The sequence below is a fragment of the Ranitomeya variabilis genome, chromosome 2 (assembly GCF_051348905.1).
Source record: "Ranitomeya variabilis isolate aRanVar5 chromosome 2, aRanVar5.hap1, whole genome shotgun sequence".
Taxonomy (NCBI): Eukaryota; Metazoa; Chordata; class Amphibia; order Anura; family Dendrobatidae; genus Ranitomeya; species Ranitomeya variabilis.
The window spans coordinates 1,063,793,057-1,063,799,056 of NC_135233.1; the positions used below are offsets into that span (position 1 = coordinate 1,063,793,057).

At 43.4% G+C, this 6,000-nt stretch overlaps 1 pseudogene; it reads right to left on the reverse strand.

Annotated features, from left to right (window-relative positions):
* The window catches only part of LOC143804044 (serine/threonine-protein kinase SBK1-like), a 53,074-nt pseudogene extending 47,572 nt beyond the window's left edge, over positions 1-5,502 (reverse strand).
* Positions 5,503-6,000: the final 498 nt, after the last annotated feature.

The following is a 6,000-nucleotide window of genomic DNA, read 5'->3' on the forward strand; positions in this document are numbered from 1 at the left end:
GCGGTCAAGGGAAGTGGTCAGCTGGGGTCAGTCATGTAAGGACTGCTGCCTGGGAGCTATGATCTCTGCTGTCCTTCTACAACCTACCCCTTCTCCAGTGGAGGCAGCAGAGGTGCTGCCAGGGAGTAGGAGCAAAACTCTATCCTCACTATACTGTATGCTAACCCGGTGTGTCAGATACCTCTTGGGAGGAGAGGTCAGAGGGTGGTGGTTCCCTCTGTGCATAGTGGGGGTGTGAGTTTGACACAGGGGGATGCCTCTTTTGTCGGTTCTGAAGAGTTCACCATCTTGTGGCAGGCACATGTGTGGAAATAAATGTTCAGGTCCAGACCTTTGTTTGAATCAATACATATGGGTGTCCACCAAAGACATCAGGTGGAAGTATGGTGCTCGAATCTGGAGTTCGAGGGTAATCGGGCCATATCGAGTGTCAGCCATTCTCAGTCCAGGAACTTACCAGCTGGAGTTACCCCCAGTAATGCCTGCATACAACTCAATCCACAGGTCAGCGCTCTGGAGATTTGTGCCTTCTACATTATCTCCATCATACTGCGTTCACCATAAACCTAAGGGTAAGGTGATGGCCAAGGTGAACTCTGGTGTATCGAGGCATCCTCACCTTATGATGTTTGCTAGTAGGGTCCAGAGGCCCCTCATTGAAAGGGGGGTACTGTCACGATCCATTTTTGGATTTGTGGCAGCTCTGGTTCCACACACATTAAAACTTTTTTCCTTTCAGGCCATTGGGGGTTAAATGCAGCTTTTACTCTCTGGCACCCTGGTGTTACTGCAGTGTTGCTGTGTAAGCTGATGTGACCATGCCCACATCCTTTAAAAGGTCACCTGGTGCATCAGCTGACTGTTGGTGATACAGGTCCTTTCTGGGGAACAACATAGCAGGAGCAGCTCCCTGGTGTTTCAAGTCTGGTGTTTGGAGCTCTTTTGCTGTACTATTTGTGGTGTAGAGTTTAGCAGCGGTGTGCATAAGCTAAGTACTGATTTTGTTACCTTGTCCCTTTGTAGTTTGTGCATTCACCTTTTTTTTATTTTGTCCTCCTGTTTATTTGCTTTGTGGTGCTGTTTACTTTGTTCACCTCCTGGGGTGGGGGTTTAGCTCAGGGTTTAACAGGAGATAGGGACAGGTCGGTGACTTGGGCCTCCCTACCTTCAAGGGTACCCCCAAGTTAAGGAAAGACAGGGCTCCCCCTAGCCTGAGGGGCAGTTTAGGGGCCCAGATTCCTCATCTCCTGTTTACCCATTACTGTCCCATGACAGTAGCCCAATCACAACTTCCATCTATCCCCATCCCCTGAAAATGGCTGGATCATCATTGGAAATACGTCATTGTAAATGCACACCTGCACTTTGTATCTCCCCCACCTCATTGTAGATTGTAAGCTCTCACGAGCATGGTCGTATTATTTTGCTTTAATTATTGTATTGTTAACACTGTTACTTATGACACATTTGAAACTGTTAAACTGTAAAGCACTGCTGAATATGTTGGCGCTATATAATTAAATATTTATTATTATTAGGAAATCTGCACTGATGCATAAATATTTTTTAGCTTGGATACAGGGCATGATGACGTAGGGTCCGAACAGCATCCTGACCCTCGTCATCAAACGTTAACCCCTGGGGGGAGGTGATCCTGATGAGACTCAGATATCAGAGGCTCACGCAGACTTTACTGTGCTGTCGGGGCAAGAAGAGGAGGTAGGTGACTCCAAGGGTGAGGAATGTGATATCACAGAGGATTATGATGTGTTAGATCCCAGTTGGCATGATTATAGAGGCACACAGCTGAGTAGGTCATCTGAGGAGGAAGACTAGGTTACATTGCACCGTATGTCGCAGACACGAAGTGATACAGCCACGATAAGCAATGCATCCTCAGCCACAACTGTGGCTGTGACCAGCAGCATTCTCGGGTCTGCAGCTCACAGGGGTGGCAAGGGTTGCCTAGTCTGGGCCTTTTTTGACACTGCAAAGGATGAGCCAACTCACATAATCTGCCAACTTTGCAAAAAAAATGGTTTGAGGTAAAAAGTGCAATAATTTGACTACTATATGTATAAACCTTCAAATGCGCTATTAACATGCCTTACTGTGGGAATCTCACTGCTCAAAAATGCAAACCAGCTGACCCCATCAATCGCATCTGCTGCTTCTTCCTCCTCATGTTACCATTCTAACTATTGAGATGCAGGTCTTCGACCACAGAACCTCGGGTTCTTTACCCACTTCAGTCACACTGACTGAGAACCCACCGTCAGCTGTAACCCAATTGGACATGCCTGCTTTTTTGTTACCATTTATAGAGAACGAGCACATCACAATTTTTCTCAATCCTCTGTAATATTTCTGCCTGCACCTCTCTCTTGGTCCAGCAGTTTGTCAGGTTCACCGTACTCTGCCCTCTCTCAACACTAAGGGGATATGGGTCACAAGGGCCCAGACAAAACGACCAATAAGTCCGAAGTAAACTCATGTATGTAAAAATTCAAAAAACTTTATTATTCCACAAAATTCATATAAAATAAGACATACATTACATATACAAGGTACAGGTGAGTATCAGGTGCTGCAAGGTGTGCCTCAACACCGCATATTAATAAAAACAAACAAATAAAGGACGCACGGAGCCCAAGACGCACACACCCATATTAATCAAAGCATGTGCCAATTGGAACCTAATAGATGAATCAGTCAATATATTTATACTACACATCTTGGACTATACAAAGCCTCAATCGGACTTGAAAACAAGTCCCACTAGTGCGAGCAAGAAAATAGCTGTCCAATGCAGTATAGCCATTAGGGGCAAAAACAAAGTCCAATTTACCTTAGGTGGAAAGCTGGGTGGAATGTCCACAGGATCCGTGCGTCCTCCCCGACGCACGTTTCGGTTATTACACCTTCCTCACCTTCCCTGAGGAAGGTGTAATAACCGAAACGTGCGTCGGGGAGGACGCACGGATCCTGTGGACATTCCACCCAGCTTTCCACCTAAGGTAAATTGGACTTTGTTTTTGCCCCTAATGGCTATACTGCATTGGACAGCTATTTTCTTGCTCGCACTAGTGGGACTTGTTTTCAAGTCCGATTGAGGCTTTGTATAGTCCAAGATGTGTAGTATAAATATATTGACTGATTCATCTATTAGGTTCCAATTGGCACATGCTTTGATTAATATGGGTGTGTGCGTCTTGGGCTCCGTGCGTCCTTTATTTGTTTGTTTTTATTAAAATGCGGTGTAGAGGCACACCTTGCAGCACCTGATACTCACCTGTACCTTGTATATGTAATGTATGTCTTATTTTATATGAATTTTGTGGAATAATAAAGTTTTTTGAATTTTTACATACATGAGTTTACTTCGGACTTATTGGTCGTTTTGTCTGGGCCCTTGTGACCCATATCCCCTTATTGTCTCATAGTAGCGACTGGTCCTGTACTTAGTCCCATTAGATGTTTGTATGGCTGTAACTAGTGGCTAGCCTGCACGGCTTCCCTACCAGCTATGTGTTTCTTTGTTGTTATTTTGCTTATTCCTCTCTCAACACTGCAGCTAGGCCACGATTCCGCATTTGTGGTCACGTAAAAGATTCTTTCCTCCTATGCATGACAAAGCTAAGAGGTTAATCTCCAATCTGTTGGTCAGGGAAATGGTGCCTTTCCACCAGACGGTTTCTGAAAGCTGATGGCCGTCGCAGTCCCCAGTAACAATTGCCCAGATGCCATTGCTTTTCTTAGAAAGCTGCACCTGTGTTACACTAGCATGTCACAAATGTTGTTGATTTTTAGTTCTGACCCAAAGCTTGATATGTTGGATCACCAGAGAGGCTGAATTAAGAAATTAGGCCCCAAATAATGAGCACTTGGAGAAAAGAATGCACACTGGTTGTGAGCAAGTCACTTTTCTGTTTATTCACACAAGAATGCAGTATTTTATACTATTTACAGCAATGTGACTCATGTAGCCCCCTGTAAACCATGTATTGATTACTTTACTTGCCATGTACCAAAACATGTTTTTACAGACTCTTAAAAACATTGCTTATGAGATAAGTATAAAATCCTTGAATCAGAGACGATAAGGCTACGACAATGTAAAAACAAATTCTAGCAAAAGGACAAACATTAACTTTTATATCCATTTCCCCCTTTTGTAAATGGTATAACCTTTTGCCACAGGGTTAGTTGGTGTCCACAAAGGAGCTACTGTCTCATGGGTCTAGTACCCACAAGGGGGCTTCTTACCTGCTTTGCCAATCCACCCTCAGTGTGGACATTCACTTCCCCCACCAGCAGTGGTTATCTGGGGTCTATGATACACTATAGAGGTTTCAGCCTTAGATTCTTTTCTTACAATCCCGCTAGGCCACTAAACCAGTTGGCTGGATTTAAAAAGTAGCATGTGTTGCCCCACCAGGAATCTCTGTTGCACTGTGTTGCTTTAACAATTGGTCTCCAAGTTCACATATTTAGTCTATGCTGGCCCTGACCTGGAGATTGCTTGTGGGGTCAATAAAATTGCAACAGGTAGAATCAATTTTGACCCATTCCTTCTTTTGCTGTCAGGTAATCTAGTGCTTGTAGATTGTGAGCCTTCGCGGGCAGGGTCCTCTCTCCTCCTGTACCAGTTGTGACTTGTATTGTTCAAGATTATTGTACTTGTTTTATTATTTATTGTACCCCTCCTCACATGTAAAGCGCCATGGAAAAAATGGCGCTATAATAATAAATAATAATACTATAGTGTGTTGGTTAGTAACTATGATTAATTGTCTCTGTATTAGTTTCATAAAGAACCTGGAAAATCTGATCATCCAGGTAGTCGGTAGCTTCCACTAGCTTTTCCTTCATTTGTGTTATGAAGGGATATATTAGCATACTACTGAATATTTTATTTCTACTAAATGTGGCCTACCATTTGGACAGGGCTTATTGTCTGCAACCCTTCTATACAAGGTGTGAATTGGGACTGCTGCTGTCTATTTTACTATGAGGAACTATGAAAATGGCTGGGGTTAGCTTGGCAAGAGTGCAAACCCATCTTATGTCTGGGCTCACCCACCTGTAGGCTCGATGTCCGCAAACTAAGAATACTCCTTCTGGGAGAACACAAATGTGACCAGCGTCTGTATAGATTAGTATACATTTAAAAGTCCCAATATAGGTTTATGGGCGCACCAAGTATTATTAATTTGTTTTCCATTTATACCAAATGTACATTTACCCCATTCTTTCCTTACTATTTTACCGATGGATGGTTTTACAGACTTCAACACCATCTTGGTACACTGTCTCATTATCCAAGGTTCGATCATGAGGGTATATACAGAAGCAATTATTGTCCTCACCACAGGTATTTGCTCCATTGTGTTGAAGACTGACCCACAACCCATCGTTGGGAATGGGGTTTGAATGAGGGATATCAGTCACCCTCTTGGTAACAACATTTCCAACTTCTGAATCATACTCCCACCCCCGCATTTGTAACTAAGGTCGCCTTGTATTTAGCTGGAACCAGGGATTAGTTACCTATCCAACTACAGACAATGAGGCAGATACATTACGGGGAACATCTTCTCCCCAAAACATAGACTGAGTCTAGGTTTCTTTGTGTATGCAGTGTGGTGTTAATACCTTCCATGGTTCCAGAGGTAATGCTAAGTACGAGAACCAACAAATTACAAAAGACCTAAAACAATAACTTTTAATTATAATGATTAAAATCTCATAGAAAAAAAACACACACAAAAATTGGTGGGATACCTTATAGTGTGGTCAAACACTTGGTAATACAGCCTAACTTCCTATGCAGAATATATGTGTATTACATAGTTACAGGAAAATGGACTAGGGAGGATAGAGTTGCTTTTCCCTAATAGAGTCCCTTTGTAGCAGTGGAGGTTGGCACCCTGGGATATGATATGGCGCCCCTGCTCAACGTAGGCTGACCCTAAGAGTCCCTGAAAAGGTGTCCCAACT